Below are 22,473 nucleotides of genomic sequence, written 5' to 3'. Positions count from 1 at the left end.
AAATTCAATTCAAAAATTGGAACTTAAATCCATCCATGTTCAGGAAGCCTCTGGAGGGGGATTCACTAACATTTATGGTTTTTACTCATTTTCATTGTTGACAACCTTTTTTAGAACAGGTTTTTTTTCTTTGTTCTAAATAAATTTTAGTCCTGTATCTTCCACTGCGTATTAATGTTGCATGCTTGATTATAAGAAAAAATATTATTAGGACCTTGTTATACAGGCATCATAAAAATAGTCCACAGTCAGAGCTAAGATGGAGCTGGAAATTTAAGCACACCTGGTTACGTGGAGGACTAATGATCTGACCATCTGAAGAGCCAACTACAGCAGAGTAGATAGGCTTAGAAGATTGGTGTCACTTGCCCATGTCCTTTGTTTCCATCAATAGATTTGGAGAAATCAACCTTATTTTTAGACTATTAAGTTCTGTCAAGTGAGCATTTCTGGTGGAATATTGTCTGCCCTCATGACCTCTATTTTTAAATCTACATTTTGAAAACAACAGTTTTGATCACAAAAATTTATCAGCAAAAAAGTTGATAAAGCAGTAACAGATACAATCAGGAATTAAACATTTTTAGAGCCCCTTATCATTGAGTAAAAAAACCTCTGGAAAATTGAAACAGTGCAAAGTGAGGAAATTCTGCTTTAACCTGCTGATGCGCTTCTCTTTTCTGTTCTGTTTCTTTCATGTCTGTAAAGGATCTACTTAGCAATTATAATTATGGTGAAGTGAAATCATGGAAAGCTTATACATTATAGATGAATTAAATTAAAATCATTTGGAAACAGCAAGTTGCACTCCGGAGTAATTTAAATGGTTACTTGATCTTCTCATCTTACTTCTCTCATCTTTTGCTGCTTCTGTTCCCAGCTACCGTTTCTAAATTTACTATTAAATTCTTTTATAAAGTCAGCTCAAATCTAGAGTAATTTGAGTTTTGTATGTGCTGTCCTGTATATAATCAAAAGAGAAAAATGAAGGAGAAGCTATATATAAGCAGAATTTTGATAAAAGAAGATAGATCCCAGTTTTAGGTGTCGACAGAACATAAAATGCTGGGTCTGTCATAAATTTAGCCTGAAATCTGGTTTTCTTTAATTTCTAATACTGTTTTTTAATGATAGTCATCTTCCTCTTCGGTTATTAATTTTTCTTCAAGAAATTATCCAGTTTCTGCCTGTAGAATATTACAGTCAATATGAGAAGTTAGATGAACAATATATAGAATTACATTACATCAGAAGGTGATTGTTAATGTTCCAGTAAGTATGTACTGTATGTTCTCATGCTACTTGCAGTAACCTTGAAATGTGCTGCAATTTATATATATTATTTATACATAGTAGAAATTTATATATGGTAGAAAGTAATACCTCTGCAGAGGGGAAAAAAAAAAACCCCAAAACACCCAAAAGCCAGAATTCTGATCTTGACATTGGTGTGCTGTGTGACTTTCAATAAATCATGTTTAAAGCTTTCACTACTAAATGAAAGTTCATAAATAAATAACAACATCATAGCCTTATTTCTTGAACTTGTGTTTTGAAATGGGGGGTTGCAAAGAGAGTCTACAGGTAACTGTTGAAAGCCCCATATACAACTGAAATTCTGATCCCCCTGAAAATAATGAAAACTTCCCATTCACTTCAGCAAGACCAAAACTTCCCCCTGTGCATCAAAAATATATGTAACATAAGACACTGAATCAAAGCTTTCAGAAATGGAGGCCTTATGCGTTAAATCAATACCCTTACACATTAAATCAGTACCTAGTCACAGGAGCTCCTGAAGACTGTTCTCTTAATGAGGCAGGTAACTAAATAGGGGTTTGGGAAACTAGCCTCAAGCTCATGTGTTTTTCAAATTTTTGGAGCCATTTGAAAATACTGGGCAAGATTTTCAGATGTGTTTTGAAAAACACACATTGCAATGCCAGTCAAGTCCATGAGCAATATTGAAAATTCTATCTGTTTGACCTCCTCCTAGAGAATCGTCTTCTAGTAATACAGGCTATCACCATTAGCAGCTGTGTTGGTATAGTTTTCTAAGGTCAGCATGAGACATTTCATAGGCTGCTGATACAATGTTAAGTGTGAAGTATATACTCAGATTCTAAATAATGCAGGTCTCAAAAAGGATCAGCTTTTATTTCATTTGAGACCAATTGTAAAACTATTTCCAAATACCTCCACAGCTAGAGGCAGCCTTTTTCTACTCCTTTAACTTTGCTTTGATGACAGCACTTGATTTTTTAGTAGACTTTTATGGATACAGGCCAAATTCAGCCAGTTATGGGGCTGAGATGCTTTGCAGTACATCTGAAATGATGTGTTGCTTGTTAGAGTTGATAGGCTAATAGAAGTTAAAAATCCAGATTTGTTAAAATTAGTGGAATGATTACAGTATAAATGTTTAATAATTTCTAGATGATTTCCAAGAATGCATTTTGACTAATTGCATCTTTATAAATATAGTTCATGTGCAATGAATCAGTAAGAAACCACATGATTACAGCATGCTTCTCACTACAGAGTGCTGTGCCGAAATGATTTTCCTTCTGTAAAGGACAGTCAGATCCATGAGGTTTTGTTATCACTGCTGGCAAACCTCAAATACAGAGGCCAGAATTAGTCTTTTGAAATAAGTATATATGAAGTACTGAAGTAATTCTTCGTTATTTGTATTATGTTAGTGTTCTATGTAATTGAAGCTCACTTACATGGATATAGCTTATGTGGATGTAAAAATAAATAGAGCATACATTTAATAGGTATTTAATGGGTGCATTATGATAGTTTAAGAAGCAAGATTTGCAGAGAAGGATAAACCTTTTATTAGACCAAATTGTATAGGTTATAGATTGTGTATGTTATATGATAGCAATGGAACACTTTCACAGACTATTGCTGGTCTCTCACTCACAGAGCAGATTCATGACTGGCTCCCTGACCAGAAGAAGCCAGCTTTAAATAACTCACTAATCGTGTGGTGGGTGAAGAAAGACTCATTCTGGGCAGGAGAAAATTTTCTCTAAGGAAAAAAAATGGGAGAGGATCCAGGGAAAAGCAAGACACTGAATGTAGGTAGGGGTATGAAGGTCTCCACTATTGTGGTACTGGAGACATCTCTGCTTCTAGCAATTCTGTGGTTCAGCAACTCTAAAATACGTCTGAAAATCTCATTTTCTTGTAAAAGAAGGTGATATAGGATATGTGGAGTCTCTCACAAAGGAATAGTTCTTGTGCCTACTGGCTACTTCAAAACTTACTGGTGTTTTGAGCATTAATAAGACAGATGTTAATAGAATACAAAGAGTTATTGCAGTCAGTGTAAATTTTAGAACCTGACCCAAAGCTGTTTGAAGTCAATGTTAGTCTTTCCATTGGTTTCAATGGTTTCCTATTCATCGAATCATCACAGATACTGCAGATTAGTTTTTTGTTTGCCAGTATTAAGTCTGCTTCTTTGTTTAAAATGAGACATTTTTCTTGTCTAAATTTAATACACTCATTAAGTATGCTTGCTCTGTAGTTGTGTTCTTAGCTAATTTGCTTAGCAATAGGATTTTATTTTCTAATGAGGCGGCTACCCAAAAGCCTTCTGTAGAAATGAACAATAATGGATATTTGTTGTCTTTTTGCATAGTAGTTTTTCTATATTTTAAATTAAATACTCCCTAGTTCTAAGAATGTTGAAATATTGTTCTTTATTCTGAAAACTCAGCTGTCTGACTAGCTATAGAAATTTGTGCTTCCTTCACTGATGCTTATAAGCTTATACTGGCTAAGAGGGCTACTGCAAAAATAAATCTTAATTTATATAATTGCCCAAGGAGCTGATGTGTTAGTGTGACACATATCCTGGGAGTAAGATAATGAAAAGAAAACCCAACACTTCAGAAGCACTGAATCTTTTCTTTGGTTGCAAACACAGGAATAAACCCAGGAATATCTTAAGATATTTCTGCAAGAAAAGTACAGCATTCATAGCTACGAGGTAATTAAAACCAAAATGGTATCACTGAGGTGTTTAATCTTTTAAGTGCTTGTACTTAATGCTGGAGCATTTGTTTGTATGTCCATTCATTGCATGTGAATTTTGGTAAGTGTGCTTCAGTTGTAGACAACAGAGGACAGGAACCCAGGCATATATTTTCAAGAAAGTTATTAAAAGAGCTTATTAAAGGATGCAATTGTGTGAGCACAGATAAACAGAACTATTTCTATAAGAGCTACTTAAGTATTACTTGGAGAACAGTAAAGTGTTTCTTGCTCTGTTATTTTCATTAACTGAAGCAATTGCTTTTCTACGATACATACTAAAGCCTGAGAATTTTTTTTCTGATTTTTTTAAATAGACTTCTTTATGAACCAGTTTATTTGGAAAATTCAAATTCTTCAGTTTCAGAAATGAAAGTCTAACTATGGCTATTATCACAGGCATCATTGTCCTCCCTGTGGAAGTCTATAGATGCCATCATGAACTGGAATCCTTTTGTGTTTAACAATCCCATGGCAAACAAAAAAGCCAGTCTCCACCCTGCTAGGTCTGCAGTCAAAATACACTGAGACAGTTAGAACTGGGGTTAATTTATGATGCAGTGAGATACTTTGAAACCAAAAAATATATTAGGAAGCAAGAGGAGACTGGGAAAGAGATGTTACTGAGAAGCCTATTCCTATTAAGTTACCTAGCTTTCACTAGTGTGATAATGGTGCCAGTTTTCTAGACATCATTGCATTCTCTAACCTGGAGAAAACTTCAATACATAACATGAATTATAATTTAAGAAAACCCAGGCTTTTTATTGGTATATATCAAATACCCCAAAAGTGCAAAAAGCATTTGTTCTTTTTCTTGAAAAATCTTTATCTCTTAGGGCTCAATTCTGATAATTCTATCTTCATGGACTGTAGTGGGATTATTCAAAATATATTTATGTCTATTTTTTTCCTGCTTTTTTACATTTAATTCTCACTTTGGCCTTGCACCAATATATTTTTTTTTTAATTATATATTTCTTTTGGCTTTCAGTACGATAAAAGTAAAAAGGAAATTAAATGAAAATCAAAACTAAGTAAATAAAGGAGAGGAAAGACCTGTGGCTTAAATAGAATGACTGTATCGCTAGTCATGTTCACCTCCTATCCTGAGATATCCTGAATGTTTTCTAAGAGGTCCTTCATTCAGGTATTAACTCAAAGGGCCTTAAGTGGTTTTGGGTATGCTGAAGCTACAGCATCACGCATCCAGTGCTCTTAACCTCTTTAGCTTCAGTGTTCTGTGAAAAAATGAACAGAAGTTGTTCTACCATGAATAACAGGCCACCTTATTTTAAAACTTTTATAACTTTGAAGATGTTTGTCTTTAATCTTCCAAACATTTTCGTTTGTTTATTTTCTTAGGCTAGATGATGATTTTTTGAAGCTTCTGTGTTACAGAAAAACAGAACCAGCATTTTCCAAAACATGGTAAGCACGAACTTTTTTTTACATTTGGAAACAGCCAAAATATTCAAACTGAGGCAAAATATGCCATTTGTTTTTTGACCAGTACTGAAATGAAAAAGTGTCCCTCAGCAACTGAATAATGGGGAATCACAGGAAAAACTTCTGACCACTGTGATAATATCTGATATAACAGTTTAGTGATGATTTTGCACTTATCTTTACTTCTGGAGTTTGCTTAACTCAAGAGTGCTTGTGATTTCATCCATTACTGGCCACATTTTTTGAGTGCACCTGTGTGGTACTCGATGTCTTACACTGTTGTGGACTTCAATGGGACTTAGAGACACATGGAATTTTGTGGAAATAAGGATTCTTCAGCTGTGTTAAAACCTTATTTAACAGACTACTGAGCTTTTGAGAGGTGTTGCATGAGCTCAATTTCCATAAAAGTGTCAGAACAGATATTCAGGACCTCCAGAATTATGAGAATATGCTGGTATGTTCTTACAACCTTGACAATGGAGTTGTTGCCATGGTCTTTAAAATATATCACACCTGGGAAGCATGATAATCTGAAGAAAGACTCTTAAATAATATCGGATACTGAGGATGTTGATTCTTTGTTGTACTACAAAAGCATTTTGTCAAATTGAAGAAAATGGTTTTAAAAAGTAAGATGTAGTCAACAGGGACAAGCAAAAGGTACTGCACTTAAGCAAAAATAGTCAACTGCATAAATACATGAGGGTAAACAACAGGCTAAGTGGCAGTTCTTTAGAGAAAAAAAGGAATGAATCACAAGCTGATTGTGAGTCAGCCATGTCATTCTGTTCTGAAAAAGAACAAATTGTCATAAATAACCTCTAAGATACATAAAACAACCTTTATGTTCAAGAGCTCTGATAAGCTGAAGTAATATGTTCAGTTTCTGTCATAAAACTTCAAGAAAAACATAGGTCAGTTGGAGAGGTTCTGAAGGACGTCAGTAAGAATGATGAAAGGCTTAGGAAACATGACCTCCAAAGATGGATGGAAAGACCTGGGGTTATTTAGCCTAAAGTGAAGAGTATGTTTTTCTCATGTGGAGTCATGTGGTATAAAAAATAGAAACAAAGCAGAAATAATTGTTTCTCTGTGTCCATGGTACATAGGCAAAGAAGTAATACACTTAAATTCCGAAATGAATTATTCATATTAGACAATAGAGCAGACTTTCTGAAAAAAAAAAAAAAAATGTTGACGCATGGAATAATTTGCCTGAAATCTGCATTACTGAATGGATTTTTTTGGACCAGGTTAATAAAATATTTAATTTAGCCAGCTGATCTGTCTCAGAGTAGATGGATGGATAAGATACATTCTGAAGGTCATTTCAACTCTATTATTCTATGGTGCTATAAGATTCAGTATGAAACTTTTACTTACTTTAAATTTATTCACTTCTTAACGCTGTATTTTTCTCAGTTAGATGACATTATTCTAAGCTGTTTACGTGAACCCAAAGCAATCACTAGCCAAGGATGGAAGTCTGTTCATATGCAGACTGTGAAATAAGTATTTACAATTTGTTGCTTTTTTTGTGGCTTAGTATGTGTTCATTGTATTTGATTGGATGTAGTTAATACATGCTTAAAAGCTGTCATTTAGTTTTATTTTACACAATCTTGCATGATTGTTCATTGCCACATTTTCATGCCGCATTATTTCTTTGTTCTTCTTTATGTCATTCAGTTTTGTGGTTTGTGTGTCTTGATGTTATTGGTTTAATTGTTGTCTTTTAGATAACTCATAAAAATCTAAGAAGAAGGGCTAAGTGGTTTCAAAAATAAATTTTTAAATTTATTTGATAATTTGATTAGGAGCAAAAAGGAGTAAACACTCTAAACAGTGTTTTCTGATATATCATAATTACACATGCATTCAACTGAATTGACTAAAACTAGGTGCTCAACCAAGCATCTAATTATTTTGAAAAACTGCAGTTGGATGCTGCATTTGCACTGAATATAGACAAGGGTTCCTGATACTGATTTCTCCATCTTTAAGAAAGCAGTCAAGCATGAAGAAGCACAATAGCACACAAAATTTGGAGCTTGCAACTCTTGCTAACATAAATAGTCTTTTCTTAGAGGAGAAGGTAAATTTATTTACATGTGATTATTAATGTTGATATAACTTATAGCTGTGGAGAGGATTTTCAAGATGGCATTTTCTAAGAAAACAGGACATTTTTCAAGAAGACACATTAGGAAGAGTCATGTAGATCACGTTTGTCTCAACCTTGGTGAATATGAGTATTTCTTTGCTATTTTCATGTGAATCAGGACAACATTACAATTGATCAAACACTACATATCTGAATATGTCTCCTCAAATGTGAAGCTATCTCTGAGGACAGTGAGGCTGCAGGAGTTTTAGCTTCCCTGTGGCTTAGACAGGTGGGTTCTTTTAAACAAGGTTCATTTCTTTTTAAGGATAGGGAATTCTGAAGAGGTCAGCCACATTACCAAAAAGACCAAAAAAGTCTGTGGTGGGCTGTCCCTGGCTGGCAGCCAAACACCCACCCAGCTGCTCACTCACTCTCCCAACCCTCAGCATGACAGGGGATAAAATAGAACAGGATCAAGACAGCTCGTAGGTTGAGATAAAGACAAGGAGGTCACTTACCAATTACTGTGGCAGGCAGAATAGACTCGACTTGGGGAAATTAATTTATTGCAAATTAATATAAATATTTAATTACTCTTTCAGGTATGAAGAAACAAAAAACAAAACAAGAAAAAAAGCATTAAAACATTTAGGGAAAACACACTACTCCTTTTCACAGCCTCGACTTCACATCAGACACCTCTCCTCCCACCTTGTTATGGCCGCAGGTTACACTTAGTGCCTTCAGTGAAGCAAGGAATAGCAATGGCAGAGTGGAGGTGGTGTTTGCAGTCAGGACATAGTGGTTTCTGTTTGTTGCTCCTTCTTTGCTCTTTTCCTCTGCTCTGGTGTGGGTCTTCCACAGGCTCTGTCCCTTCAGGAATGTGTGCTTTGCCATAGAGCCCCTCCTGCCCCTCTGACCATGGTGATTGTTTGCTGTTTGCCTCTGATTCCCTCATTCTCTCCATGTTTGCTATTCCTCTCTCTGGAGTTTTCTGTCCTGTCTTAAATACATTTTCACAGAGGCAACACTGACTTTACTGATGGGCTCAGCTTTGGCCTGTGATGGGTGCAGAGCCATCTGGAACTGACTGTGTCCAGCACAAGACAGCCCCTGACCTTCTTCCACAGAGGCCGCCCCTGCAGCTTCCCACTACCAAAACCTTGCCACACCAACACAGAGACTTTTATCCAGATTGTTTTTTCAGGCAGAAAATCCATAGCCCATCATCACTCTTTAAGAACTGAATAGAATCATCAGAAATCTGAAGTTCTGTATGCTCTCATCACCTTTCATCATTCCTTTCTTCTCAGCCTGCCTCACGGCTTTTAATTTAAACAAATAATATATAAAATGTGTATTTTGTAGCTATTAGTCTGACTATGCGTTGACAAAGATAATTTATCATTTGTTTTGACATCCAGCTCTAAATTTCTCTCTGGGTGGGCAAATTTTATTCTTATTATTAGGCTTATTACTGTAGCAAGTAGGAGCTTTATGAGGAGCTAACACCACATTGTCCTGAAGAGAACAACAACCACTGACAGTAAGTGCTTTCAACCAGTAGAAGACAAAAGAAGGCCAGCGAGGTAATAAGGTCAGCCTGATAAGAGGTAGTTTTAGCACAGCAGCAAATTAAGCGTTGCCAAGGTCAGCAGTCCAATTTCTTAGTGAGTCATCTGTCCATTTTCCTGTTGGTCTGACAGAAGCCAGTCTCCACATGTGAGAAAAAGTCAAGAGGGAAAAAAAGCCAGAAGGCATGAACTGTGGTGGACAAGATTTTAAAAGAAAGATCATAATGAATAGTGTAGGTCATTACCTTCATTGGAGAAACATCCAATAACCATTCCAGAGGATTCAAATATCCCACAGCTAATATATTTGGCTAATGACAGTAGAAATCACAAACAGAGATAATGTAAAAAAAAAAAAAAGGCGAAAAAGGACTGCAGTAGCAATTAAAGGTAATTACTTTGTACATCTCTTAAACTCTGAAAATGCCATCACTACCTATTAACTGCCTTTTTTCTCACCTACCGTTCTTCATAGTAGTTTCTTTAAACTCTTGGAATCAGAAGAAGAAAACAAGGAGAGTGTATCTGTACTCTGTGGGTCAGCACCTCTGGCCTCTATGGAGAAGGCTTCCTGCAGAGTTTTCTTAGGACAGTACTGCAGTTTGGCGCATCTCACAAGTGGGAAGATGCAACGATGACAATCATGAAGTTCATAGGCAAGATAATAGTAAGACATTGATTAATTGGTAGTCTGTTTACTAACATAATCTCACTCTAAACTTAATAATCACGGAAATATAGAGTGATTTCCCACATGATGTGCTTGCAAAACAAGTATCCCACACTGTTCAGAATATTAAAAACCTTCCTGTCAGGTATCAGATTGTTCTGGAAATGATTATCAGATGGTACTGGTAAAATGGAAATTTTATCAGTACCACCTCAAATGATAACGTATGATAGAGCACAGCTTCCACTGATATCAATAGGTGTTGCATGTAACCGTCTGAGAATTGATGTGGACTCTCTATAGAGTGACATTCCAGAAGTTAATGGATATTTATGGAAAGTCATGAACAATCCTTATATGAATTATTTAACTGTCATAAGCGTATCTACATAGAAAAACAGAGAAAGGTGATATGAAGAACTGAAATGAAAAACAAGATAGAAAAGGAACAGGACAAGAAAAAAGAAGGCTATAAAAACAATAAAAGATATATTTAACATTTTACTATCTGTCCAGACATCTGTAACTTACTGTAAATCTATACCATCTCCATTAGGGCATAAACTAGGATAATTAAGAACTCCAAGAAAAGGGAGACTAACAATTACGTCTTAGGGTTTATTAATAACTAAGGAGGAATATCCCTACAGTACACTAAAATTTTATAAGACTCTTATAAAAGCCAAAGGATGTCAGCTGTTGGTGGATCTTGTGAAACATCAGAGCTCATCAGGTGGGGCTATGAGTCTGACATAATGCTTTTCCTTTAAATCAATGCAGTAATAATTACTCTTTAAATATTGCTGAAAATTGTTCACAATTTTCCACAAAAAGGGGAAACATCCTCAGAAAGTAAGAATCAGTAACTGCCATTAGCTGTTCTAACTGTAAGAACAGGAAAAAAGTCTGGAAAAATAACAATTGGTCTGAGAGAGTAGAAAACATAATAATCTATTGGCTGTTCCAGGTGAAAAATAAAAATGAACTGCACCTATTGGCTGCTCAAAGTGGTGGTGTCCTATGCTCTCTTATGTCTCTATGATATAAAAATGAGTTAATGTTTACCCAAAGTAGAGCCTCTGTCTGAGAACTTCCCATGCTGCACATACTTTTACTTTCCTAAACAGGTTGAATTTTCCACAGAAACTTTCTACAAGGTCTTGGGCTCTCACTGGGGATGCCTGGCTGACTCCAGACTTTGTGACATGGATCATCTTTACAGTGAGACTCTGTCTGTTATTCTGTTGGTCCCCCTCTGGGCCCACACTTTTGGGGTCAGTTTGGTTTGTCCTTTCACCTCTGGGACGGTTGGTTCCCCCTCTGGTTTGCCCCCTTCTGAAATCTGCCTAATTTGCTCGATACAGGTATTATATATCCATATGAGTAATCTTTCATAAGTATATGAACATGAATGTTACATTGTTGATAAGTTTGCTTCACTAATGATGTTTCTAGTAGCCTGTAATAGTATATACCTACTTGGTTGTTGCTATTATATTGTTTGAGGATGAGGGGAGAGCAGTTTATCTCAACTTTAGTAAGGCTGTCAACGCTATTTCTTATAACAGCTTGTCTCTGAGGATAAACTGATTAAGTACAGGCTAGATAAGTGGATAGTGAAGTAGACTAAAGACTGGCTGAAGAGCTGGGCTCAAAGGGTTGCAGTCATCAAGACAAAGTCCTGCTGGAGGACAGTTGCTAGTGGTGTGCCCCAGAAGTTGATACTGGGGCCAGTACATCTTCGTTAATGGCCTGGACAATGGGACAGAGTGCACCCTCAGCAAGTTTGTATATGATGCAAAAGTGGGAGGAGAAGCTGATGGTTGTGCTACCTACCCTTCAGAGAGACCTCGACATGCTAGAGAAGTGGGCCAACAAGAACCAAGGATACAAGCCATTTTAGAGTGAATTCATGAAAGGAGATTCACCTCTGATCTCTGAAGGAGTCTGTGGAAGACCCTGTCTCTCACCACTGGCTGGGAATGGAGGAACCTGCATAGTTTAGGCTCTTGTGCCTGAAATTACACTTTGTCAATGTTCACCTTTTAAGCGACCAGCTTGCAGAGCCCTAGCACATAAAATCAATCTGTCAGGAAGGATATTTTCTATTGTATGACAACTGGTTCTCAAGAAGTGGAATACAGAGCTGAAATGACATGAGTTTCCCCACCATTGTCACTGTTTCACTCCTGAGTAGCGCAACCTGGTGCTTGTCCAACCAATGTCCTGACAGCTTGTCAAAATGCTCCTTGGAAATAGCTGTCACATGATTTACTGCATCAAACAATCTGTCTTTACATTCCAGTTCAGGCTTGACAAATTTGTCGGTTTTTCCAATCCTTTCACAGATCATAAAGTCAACATTTCTGTGAAGCAACCAATTCTGAGAGACCTGCAAGGAAACCCCTGGTGATTGCTTCAAGTGTGACTAATTTAGAAATACTGTAAGGTATTTTTAAATCTCAACAAAAGAAAGGAGCTCAGAAGGTAGCAGGAGGGCTTCATTAAAAATTATCTAACAACATCTGAGAGTTTGCCATGCAGCAAAGATTTATTTCAGAAAAATCTCACTGGTCTAGGAAAACTCAGTGCTTCCCTTGGGGATGTATTTGGTCCATATTTGTAAGCTCTTAGAGCATGTGTTATAAAAATGATGAGGATACAACCTTTAAGCGCTTGGACGAGCAAAAACCCCACTTATTTTGCTGCCTGGATAAACAACTTGAGTTCTACATTCCTCAAATATTATCGTTTTGAAGTTGTGTTTGCAGAGAAGGTTTCCACTTAATAGTTTTTGCTATTTTTATTTCCCTATTGCACAGAAGAGCAGGGTGTTAAGCTGTTACAATACAAGTGGCAGTAAAACAAGAAAAGGTAGGTTGGATCTTAATAGTTCTCTCTCTTACTTCCTTTTCACACGTGATTTGTGTTATTTTAGTGAAATTGATTTTTGCCATGCTTTAACAGATGCCACAAGTTGTGGTGGTGCGTTTTGGTGGTTAAGCGTCCCTTGACCGTATCAAAACTCTTACATGGCTGAGGTGGGAGCAGCACTGTCTGTACAAGGGAGGCAGCCCTGACACCCTTGGAACTATATTTTTCATCTGTACTAGTCACCATCTGGCAGCCTTGGGGCCTGTCTTATCTAGGCTGTAACTCAGAAGGATCTGTGCCAGCATCACTGGAATTTTTGAGAACTTTAGTAATCTTCAACATGGGCTGTGAAAGTAGAAGGGAAATTTACTGATCCCTAAAGTCAATCATCTCATGACCCTATAAACAGTGGTGCCAAGTTGAGACCCTTTGAGCTCTCCTGGACCGCAGTGGGCTGCACCAGAATCTCCCTCTGCGTGGGACGCCTCTCAGAGCAGCGAACCAGAGCAGTGAACTCTGGCGCTCCTTGCTCCTCGGGGTTCGACCCTCACCTGGTCTCTGGTGCTCCTTGCTCCTTGAGGTTCGACCGTTGCCCGTTGAGGCAGTCATTTAAAGTGAGTATTTTGCTAAACCCAGGGGAATTTTTATTGGTACCTTTAACTGCTCATACAATGAGTACTTAGGCCTATTGTGCGTGTGTGATATAAATATTGTAGTAAACCTCATTTAATCACTTTGTAGATGCTAGATTAATGAAAGATTAGTTATTGCTAAATTTTTGTGATTCCCTCCTTGCTGCAAACAAACCTTAAACTGCTGCTAAACATATAATTCTTAGACATAAACCATCGACCAAGTCTGAGACTAGGATTGGATCCAGCTGCACCTAGGCTCCTCTCTGAGAATGAGTTTAGAAAGCAAGAAGGTCCATTCTGAACCTTGTGGCTCAACGGGAGGGCTCCCCTTTTCCTCTGTGTATTTTCTTCGGGCTCGATTTCCTCTTTCTTTATATATATATTCCATTCATTTAATAAGTAATAGAGTGAACCTTGCCATCAAATTCTGTTAAATCAGACTTCTATGGATTTCTATTAAAATCACTATTTGCAAATATCTTTGACGGTCATTTTTTAAGCGGCTTAACCACTCATCTGTGGCACAAGTTAAAAGAAGCAAAACTATCTAATTACTAGGGGAAAAAAGAGTGAAGAAGAAAAATAAAAATGCAGACAAAACAATTCTGTCTGTATGGAGCTCTGAGCTGGAATAAAGTTTCATTCACATTATTGTACTTCATCAACGTGAACTCAGCTCCTCTACAAGGAGCGGCTGAGGGAGCTGGGGTTGCTTAGTCTGGAAAAGAGGAGGCTGAGGGGAGACCTTATTGCTCTCTACAACTACCTGAAAGGAGGTTGTAGCGAGGTGGGGGTTGGTCTCTTCTCCCTAGTAACAAGCAAAAGAACAAGAGGAAATGGCCTCAACCTGCGCCAGGGGAAGTTTAGGTTGGATATTAGGAAAAACTTCTTCACTGAAAGGGTAGTCAGGCATTGGAACAGGCTGCCCAGGGAAGTGGTTGAGTCTCCATCCCTGGAGGTATTTAAAAGACAGGTAGACGTGGTGCTCAAGGACATGGTTTGGTGGTGGACTTGGCAGTGATAGGTTAACGGTTGGACTCAATGATCTTAAGGGTCTTTTCCAACCTTAATGATTCTATGATTCTATCAAATGATACAGCCTACTCACAGTAACATTGCATGATGTGATGTAGAAATTTTGAGGAATTAAATTTTTTTACTGTTCTCTGTACTGATTTAATCTCTTGCATGAAGTATAGAGATTAGTTCAGCTTTTTGAAAACTGCATTGGCTTTTTCTGAATAACAGTAGCAGGCTCTGAACAAAGACAAAGCAGATTTGTTGCTTAGCAGAGCAACATATATAGGGTTGCTTCAGAGGACAAGAAGTGGTCTTTCAGTCGTGGCCAAAGCAGCAGGACTCTTTCAGTTGTTGACAGAAGTATAAGCTCGAGATTACTTGAATGTGTGGGCAGAGACATGTAATTGATACTCACAAAATCACAAAAGTCCTTGGAGGATTTATGGCACAAATAGGACTGGAAATGTGACTTTCAGTCTTTTATACAACTGCTTCTGCTTCACAGTCTCAGCACTAACCAGCGTGCTTGGCTTGGCTGTGGCAGTTGTATGTCAGAGAGCCCAGGGTAATAACAAAACCCTTTTGTTCTTGCTACATGCATGCAAACATTGCTTGAGGTAGTTTGATTTCTGCTACCACACCTGACGTCTTTTCTGTCAGCAGAGAGAACTACGAAATTTGACAAATCGAACCACTCTTGCTCAAAACACTTCTCTGGAAATCAATTTGACTGTTTCACCTGACAGGTTTGTAAATTCCCCAGACCTGATGTTCTGTCCTTGAGATGAAAAAATGCTTCAAAATATGAGGATGGTTTTGACTTTCTTTGGGTCCAAGATATTTGTCCGAGCCTGCAATTTGTGAAGCAGTTTGTTCACAAAGCCTTCAACAATTTCTTGTGCCTTGAGACAGTGTTAATCATCTAGAAACATCTACAGGAGATGACCATGGCTGGTTTTGGCCAACAAGAGCCATAGTGCTCTCCTTTGTATTTTCTGTTACCAAGAAGGAGTGTTTGGTAGTCTCCCGCCATAAGTTTCCTCAGCTTGAGGTCATGATCTGTGCACTCAAAATAGCTTCCGGAGGCTGGACATAATAGTACAGGTCAGCTGCAAGTAGCCAGTGCAGCTACATAGCTCAAGGCAGTTTGGATTTGGTTGGAGCTGCATGGGAACAGTTTTCTTTGTCTAGTCCAGCTGTACTCCTTGCATACATTTTTTTGCTCACTTTACACCAACAGACTTTACCTAGACAGGAGAAATTCCCTGTTGCTGTGTGTTATTGTAGCTTATACTTATTGTGTATATTATTATTATAGCTAAGGGTCATCAGCTCCGCATACTCCAGCCTCGTCCATGTAAAGTGCTGTTCCACTGAATGGTGGAAGGGTCAGCTGAACCAGCTTGAGAGTGCTCTGTGATCATGACACAGCGAGTCAGAGGATTTTCTTGCAGAATGGCAGAGCTATAAAGAATGTCAGAAAGTATGTGACAAAAGGAACATGTGCACTTCAGACATCTTGTGTTTTGCCTCCGTGCTGTGCTCTGTGGGTTGTTTCAGTGAAAATGTAGCAGGTTCCCTTGCCAGGGGACTGTTAGCTGTAACTTAGGCCAGAAGAGCAATGTGTGAGATCAATACTGAATAAGTAAATGTAGCATTAGATTAACCCAGTGTAAGGACATGATGTAAAATTGGATCAGTATGAACTTGTCCCTAGAGGGTAGACGTAGTGTTTGAGACTGGAATGTACATAGGAAGCCACAGGAGCTGTTGCCACATTATGTGACCATTACAGCATCTCTTTTTTGTATGTTTATTTTACGTATATATAAAAATTTATATATATATTTCATCCAAACCTATTAGTGGACACAAACTATTAGCTCTTTATGCAATAGGTAGTGCTGTTTATGAGTGCTGGAACACAACTGCCTATGCTAGTAAGCTTTTAGCTTTTTAGCTAGTGTTTTTGTCATGATTTTTTCATGTGCCACGAGTAACTTACCCAAAGAACTCTTGGGCATGATTCTGGAGTTGGAAAGTTCCAGTGAGGGCTGCCTATAGGTAGTTTGCATGCAACCACTGGATTTCTCAGGATAACAGCGATGACTAGCGTGGAAACAAGCTTTTTCTGTGCCAGCTGGTTTCAAGACCCAGGAATACCCTCAGTAAATTTAATCTACTAGCATAATTCTCAGGTGTCTCATCTTTCTTTTTCCTTCATTTTTACTTGATCTCCATAAAACTCCCTCTGATCTCTTACAACCCAAAGTTACTAAGGCTGCATTCAGGAAAGGTAATTTGGGTCTTTCATACTTGGGAAACTGGCTGAAAGGACAATTAAGAAAATAACTTAAGTTTTCTTTTATTGTTTCAAGTTGCCATAAGTGTTTTATCTCAGATGTTCAAACTTTTCTTTGCAACTACCTAGGTTACCTCATGAACAACCAGAATCCATACACTGAAGCTTTGAAAAAAAAAATTGTCGGTAAACTTTCCTGTAAATGCGGTATGCAAAAAAATAAAATGCAAGACGTGCATAACATTAACTGCAGAAGTGCTTAAAGGCATACAGTAGTTCAGGTACTACATTATTTTAAACTCTCTGCAGTCATAGATGCATGCATTTAATATTAATGACATAACTAGTACTTGTGAAATCAGTAGGACATCTCAAAATGGCTGATATTAAGGACAAATACTGGTAATTGCAACAGCATCACATATAGGTAAAATAAAACACATTGTTTTGAAAACTTTCCATAGTGAGATAGAGCAGACTCAGTAAAAAATTCAGAAATTTTCATGACCACAAAATAAAAAGAAAAGTAAGGGTCAGCTCTCTTAAAAGGAAGTTGAGAGTTTGCTTTCTCTCTTCCAGTGAAAGTTCATATAAGAAAGAAAAAAATATCCCCTCAGAATTTTACCTCAGGTTTTAAAATGCAATTTACAGATTCTCATGCTGTCAAATTGTGATTTCCCTCAAGGGGAAACATCAGGATTTTATTGAGGAGCAGAGGTAAGTTACTACAAGCCCTTCTGGCTAGCCTAGTGGGTTTTTTTTTCTTTTTTTTTTTTTTTGACTATACCAGATTTCCTGACAGAAAAGTAATTGGCAGGTGTTCACAGAGATATAGATCCAGCTCACAACATCCAAAGTTAAAGCTGACAATTGAAATAGAAGAACTTATCCTTTCTCCTTGGGATGTTTACTTTTTAAAAAAATCTGTATAGCTGTATTAAATAATACTCAGACACTAAGCTAAGACCAATGAGTAACCATATGAGCCCAAACAGCTTCCCTTGAGTTCTGGTGAACTATGCTCAAAGCCAAATTTCTGTTTCTATGATCATAGTAAGCCAGGAGGCAGTTCAGCTTTTCTTATGAATAGGAGTAGCTTGAGGTTATCCAAATTTACACAGCAAATCCGCTGTTCCAGCACTCAAAGTGTTTTGCCAATACTAAGACTGATCTAGTGACCTTCTTTCACCGTCGGTAGTACTGTTGTATCCACAGTAGTATAAAGATGAGTGAAATATAAAATACATAGAGAGTGGCAATAGTCAGATAGTTGAAAAAACTGGCAGAGCTGGAGGAAGGAGGATTCTTTTAAATGTTATTCCATTATTGGGCAAGTATTAGCATGTCTCTACCACAGACTGGAGAAAAATTGGGGGAAGGGAGAGAGAATGAAGCAAAACTGATAAACAGAGAAATCTCACTACATAGCTTGTACTATCTTGAGTTTTTGTCAGGTGGACATTCCCTCTACCACAACTATTTGCAACACTTCAGTGCTACATGGATGTCAAGTGAAGCTGGTAATTCTGATCAGACGATTCATTCAACTTGTTTGATAAACAACTTTGAGAGGCTCAATGATATTTCTGAGAAAACTGCGATGATCCATCCCTGCCCTGCAGGATGGGACCTTGTTTACTTCTCAGCTGTGTAATAGTCTTTCTTCTTCCATTCACGGATTCAGTGGAGAATAAGAATTGCTCAATTTTTATTGATAAAATAAATAACTTGATACTGCCAGTCATAAAATTAGCCATTTCTTTTTAAAGTCCATCAGGAACATTGGATTGTAAGACCCACTAGTGTTGACAAGCGCACATCCTGACTACAGGGTATGCAAAGAAATAGCTTGGGGTAGCCTTCAGAAAAAAACCAGTGATGGCAAACCCACCAGTTACTTCAAACGCCAAGCTTAGTCATTTATGAATTGTATTATAGAACAGAAAGCAAGGGGCTAGAATCAAAGAACAAGAAGGTCTCTTTTAATTTATACTAGGTTTTTATTCATTTTAAATTTAACTAACACTAATCATGGGTGAAACAGGCAGGATGAGCGATGTTGTTGCATCAGGAGGGAAATGTGAAATATATGGTTTGTGTGCTTTCTACCTTCCTAGGAACCAGTTGGCATCATAATCCAAGCACTATTTTTTACGATACCAGGATCAATACTGAAAATGGGAGAAGTAATAAGCAGCTTGAATTCTTCCCATAAAGTCAGAACACCATCTACCAAATAATAAATAGGCTCAACCGTTGCTGTTTTCTGGAATGCTACTTAGCCACAAGGACCTATTTAATTATTTCTTTGGTTTTATGGGTCTGTCTACAATCATTTACTTTCCCTTCACAGTCGGTTACCCAAGGTAATTCTAACTCTAATGAGACTGGGATGTTTTGCTACAGAAGTAGGAGGACAGCTTAGAGGCCCTGCTGAGAGCGTTTTCCTCCTGCTAACAGTGAAAACCTCTTCTGCTGAGGCTCCTGAATCCCTTTGTGAAATAGCCTTAGTGCCCTGACAAGCCTCACCTGGCACCCCCACCCACTCACTCTGTCCATGGACAGGAGCCCCGTTTCAGCTCAAGCCTGGGCCCCTAGTTTTTGCCTCATCTGCCTCTGTCCAGACCTGTCCACTGCCGTTCCTGAGTTGTTGATTAGATTTCCTGGACTGATATTAGACATGATTTGTTACCTCAGCTTTGTCTGGACTGTGGGTGGGACCCACTGTGATGGGCATCCCTGCTGTGCTCACCCTGCTCAGATACTGTGGGTCTGTGCCCTGCTGGTGAGGGCATGGTGGTGGCTGTGCTGTGCGTAACCTCAGCTGTGGTTTGCCCTCCGTGTGGAGCAACCTGCCTCTTGCTGCTCCTCAGCAATAGTTTTGGCAAGGAATGGGGCTTAGCCTTGGGGTCCTTTGTCAATTCAGTGGCTGTTCCAGTCTTGCAAAGCTAAATTCAACAGGTTGTGTGGCCTGCAGCACCCTGGAAGATCTGCTCGTAGCCCTAGAGCATCTGGGTTCCCAGTGCACAGTCAGCCACATCATGAGGGCTTAGCGATCTGGACTGGGAGACCTCCGAAATCCCACTTCTGTCATTTCATTTTAAGATGAAAACCCTGCTGAATAATGTTCCAGTGACCTGTTGTTCCTGTGATTTATCATTACAAAATTATTTGTCTTAACCACCAAATGGCTCAAAAAAGACATCTATATCAAGTTAGCACCCACTAACATCTGTGATAAATATCTGTTGTTTCAATGGGAACATAAGCTAGAGTTCTGTGTGCTTCTGAAGATTTCATCTGTACTAGCAGTCATGTAACCTGTTAGTTTAAATGATCAACTAGATGGTAGCTGTAGCACAGAGAGGGCTGAAACAGAGTTTTCTGAATAATCTGCCCTGGATCTGCAGAAGAACCTTAATTTGGATGAGGTAAGTGCAAGGGTGAGTGTGTCTGTATATCCTTTAACCAGACTGTCTATGTGCAACAATTTCTGTAGCATGACAAACAAAAAAATTTGCTCTGCATAAAAGGTAAGCAGGGAATCATCCTTCAACAGACCTATTTTTAAAAGATAAAATCAAACAGACAAAGCTAACGGAAGGAGCAAGCAGACTTTAAGGCAGGTGTTATATTGCATTTCTTTGTGGAAGGGTGAGAACAAATATGTAAATTTTGCACATTGTCCTTTTGCTTTGATTATATTCTTGTGTTTCAGCCCTTTCGATTTAAATATTTCAACATCATTTCCATCTCAGCATCACTCCTGTTTGCTGTTAGCTTAAATATCCTCTCCTTTGAGTATCCTTTGAGACAATAAACTGAAAAGTTCTGAAGTGAATCAATGATCCTAGCCAGGCTTTATGGGAGAATGATTAATCATAACTAATAATTATATTTTGAGAGAAGTAGCTCTCCTCAGACTAGGGGCTGGAAATGTTGCATGGTACTAATGTTATTCGATTGTTGCTTTGTTTCTTAATTACCTCTGAAAAAACAGGCAAATCTTTCTTGTCAGGAAGCTCTCTCATCATAAGCATATTGCACATAGGGGACCACTTCACACAAAGCACGAGAATACAAAATTATCATTTTAAACTCCTTTCTTTAACCATTTTATTATAGTCTCTGCCTATTACACCTTAAAATAGTGCAGCTCATGTTTGGAAATGTAGTAGTAACATGTCAGAAGAAAATATGTAAAAGCTTCCATCATCTGGCTTATGAGGGCTAGCTAAAGCTTTAAATGTTATTTAAACTTATACTTTTATGACTTAATTTGATTTTTATTGTTATACTTTAGAACATTACCAATAATGCTGTCAGCCATTTTTATATGAGTAAATGACATAAGTTTGGTTTTTTTCTTTCCTTTATTTTGTTCCTGATTCTTTTCTGTGAGTTTCAGCAATCAGCCTAAAATTTTCAGTCCAAATTTTCAGAGGGATCATGTTAAAAGAAGGCTGTGTTAGATTATTGGTTTTTTTTGTGGAGAGAAGTAGAAACTCTGACTCTGAACCCTATAGCATTGACTGAAAGCACCTTGCAAAATCAAATCACTACAGTTCATTCCTTTCTTCTTTGGCTGTTGGAAAGGAAAGAATAAACAAAACAGATGCACAAGAATTTCACAGTCTGACAAGGCAGAAAGGATGTTTGAACAAGGAGAATGTCTCAGCCTTGCCCTAATCCCATTAACAAGTTTCAGTTTCCTATTTCTGTTGTTCCAGTTTCCTATTTCTGTTTTTTCTTAAATATCCTTCCCAGCCTATCTCATTGCAGGCATAAGCAGATGAGGATGGCTAGCTAGAAGGATTAGATTGTTTAAATTTGTGTTGTTCTATGTCAGCATAGTTTTGCCTTTAGTAATGTCAGGAGTTATTTTCTTTAATTAAAAGAATTAGTCTGAAGAGGAGAAAATTTTGAACATGGCCATCATTTTAGATGTTTTGTTATTAGCCAGTTATAATTGCCCAGTTTGGGTACCTGAGTACAAGAGAAACATCAACAAACTGGAGAGAGTCCAGTGGAGCGCCATGAAGTTGTTTATGGGCATATAACATAGGAAGAGGAGCTGTGAACCTAGATTTTTTTAGGCTCAGGAGGTCTGCCCCTACTGAAGAGGGGTTAGAAAAGATAGAGCTAGACTATTCTTGGAGGTGCACAAAAATGTCTTCACAGTGAGAGCAGTTAACTACAGAACAGGTTGCACAGAGAGGCTGCAGAATCTCAACCGGGCAAGTGCTTGAGCAGCCTGCTCCAACCTTGGAAGTTAGCTCTGTGCCAGGGAGCAGCAAGAGCCAGCTGCTTTGCAAGAGTTGCTGTCTGATCATGCAGGGATGGGATTAAGAAAGCCCCGGCTGACCTGGAATCGAATCTAGCAAGGGATACGAAGGACAGAAAGAAAGGATTATGCAAGTACATAAACAGCAAAAGGAAGACTAGGGACAACCTGGCCCCAATGCTGAATAGCAAAGAGGAACTACTGACAAAGGGAATGCAAAAGACCAAGGTACTCAGTGCCTTCTTTGCTTCAGTCTTTACTGGTGATTCCTTCAGGAATCACAAGCTCTTGAGACAAGAGGAAAGTCTGGACCAAGGAAGAATTACCCTTGGTGGAGGAGGACCATGTTAGGGAGAACTTAAGCAAACTGAACATTCAGAAGTCCATGCAGCCTGATGGGTTGCAGGCAGAAGTGCTAAGTCACTAGAAGCACGAGAAGGTAAAGCATAAGAAGGTGATCAGGAGTAGTCAGCATGGATTTACGAAAGGGAAATCATGCTTAACC

Source organism: Nipponia nippon, unplaced genomic scaffold, assembly GCF_047370975.1.
Source record: "Nipponia nippon isolate SJK-2023a ecotype South Korea unplaced genomic scaffold, ASM4737097v1 scaffold_3, whole genome shotgun sequence".
In the NCBI taxonomy this organism is placed as follows: domain Eukaryota; kingdom Metazoa; phylum Chordata; class Aves; order Pelecaniformes; family Threskiornithidae; genus Nipponia; species Nipponia nippon.
This window is presented reverse-complemented; position numbering follows the sequence as displayed.